The following is a 2,500-nucleotide window of genomic DNA, read 5'->3' on the forward strand; positions in this document are numbered from 1 at the left end:
CAGGAAGGGCCAGGCAATGGCTGCTGGGCTGCTGAGCACCCACCCCACCACCCACAAACCCCGTATCTTTGCCTCACATAGACGGTGAGGTTTCAGATATTAAGGGAAAATCATGGATTGGTATTTCCTAAGGGAAAGTATATAAATGGAAAGTATAAATCCCTAACGTAGATGCTTTGCAGGAAATTGAAATGGTAAAAAAAAAGGAAACACCTAAAATTCTTTAAAAATAGATATTAAAGTAAGAAAAATAAAGAGCATATTCGATTTATGAAAACATTGCTCATGAAGAGTGAAAGGAAGGAAATAAATGAACAAATAGGAAGTATAGAAAGGGGTGGGGGGATATGGAAAGGCAAGCGAAATAAAAGATTAACCTTCGTCTTACAGAAAGTGCCGGTACATGAGTCAGCAAAAGTTGAAAGTTTGTCGTAAAGTGAGAAAAACTTATTATAATATATATGTATGTATGTATGTAAATATATATATATATATATATATATATATATATATATATATATATATATATATATATATTATATTACATAAGGCCTATATGCTATGTAAAATATTATGCTAACAGGTTCAGACTTAGAATTTGCTAGTTATCTAACAATGGACATTCATTTAAAAAGCAATAGGATATACATTATGTGTATGGATTTATACATGCATTAATATATATATATATATATATATATATATATATATATATATATATATATATATATATATAAAATATATATATATATATAAATTATATATATATATATATATATATATATATATATATATATATATATATATATATATATATATATATATATATATATATATAGTGTATTCAGATAACCAGTAACACTAGGCTAAGAATAAGATCAAAAAGCAATTTGGTTCAATTCGCGAGAACCGTTTGAGAAATAAAGATGAACAGTGATCATTCTTGTGCTTTCATTTCTATTTCTATGGAATTGGACAAGCAAAATAAAGTGGCTTTTCTGTAATAAGTACCTCAATTGCATTTCATTCTCAACAATATTAAATCAAGTGATTGATTGATTGATTGATTTAAAGTTTTCAGGCATTTAAATCAAGTGAAATACTTATTTTTTTAGATACGTCACTTCCTTATAAAACTATAAAACACATAACAAATCAAATGACTTACAGCAAATTAGATGTTTTAGTATGGGAATAATATAAAAATACCGATTCAGAAAGAAAACTTAAGGAAAGACTTACCTAAAGGCAATTTCGTCGCCACGTACTGTAAATAGAAAAAAAGAGAGATTATCAAAAAAATTACATTCACGGATTTGTTCAAACAAAATAGGAAACTTTGATACACTACAAAAATGATAACTAATTTTAATAGAATACAAAACAGCATACAATACATACATACATATATATATATATATATATATATATATATATATATATATATATATATATATATATAAATATTTATATATATATATAAATATATATATATATATATATATTATATATATATATATATATATATATAAATATTTATATATATATATAAATATATATATATATATATATATAAATATATATATATATATTATATATATATATATATATATATATATATATATATATATATATCAATGCCTATTTAAACATATATAAATACATATTTATATATATAAATGCATACATATATATACAATACATATACAAATAATATATATATATATATATATATATATATATATATATAATATGTATACATATATAAAAACATGAGAGAGAGAGAGAGAGAGAGAGAGAGAGAGAGAGAGAGAGAGAGAGAGAGAGAGAGAGAGAGAGATTGGTAGGTGTTGAGAGAAGTGTGGGTGCTTGCATAAATACATGTCTGTTCGTATCCGGGTCTTCCTGTACTTGTGGACAGACATGAGAAAGAGATTCGAATATGTACTTGCCTATATATATTCTAGTCTTCGCCTGACTTTAAATGTGTTTATCGACGTACATAAGAGAGATAAGAAAGGGAGAGAGCAATATCCGATAATTCACGAGGTTAAAGAATCTTTCAAAACCTCCACATACTTTTTTTTGTTCTGACCCATAATGCAAATCTATCCACCCTTGCAATTTCCATCTATTTGCATATGCTAAACACATTCTCTTGACCGAAAACTCACTGTTACATTCGAACTTTACTTTTTCGCTCTGCGCAAAATGAGGTTAAATCGTTTCCATTTGTTTGCTTTTAATATGCATTAGTTAACGTGGATTTTGAAACACTGAAAGGTTTTGTAGCAAAATGTTAAATAGTAAAACTTTTTAAAGGCCTTGCAAAGGATATACAGTTACACTGTTAAAAATTTGCATTAAAAAACGGTAAATATCCGGCTTACATTTATTTAATGATTTTTACCGCTTTAAAAAGGTTAACGTAAAGGAGTTATATTACGGTCACCAACCCACACAAGTATGGTTAAATTACGGTCGCCTGTATTTTACTGAA

Source organism: Palaemon carinicauda, chromosome 20, assembly GCF_036898095.1.
Source record: "Palaemon carinicauda isolate YSFRI2023 chromosome 20, ASM3689809v2, whole genome shotgun sequence".
NCBI classification, from domain to species: domain Eukaryota; kingdom Metazoa; phylum Arthropoda; class Malacostraca; order Decapoda; family Palaemonidae; genus Palaemon; species Palaemon carinicauda.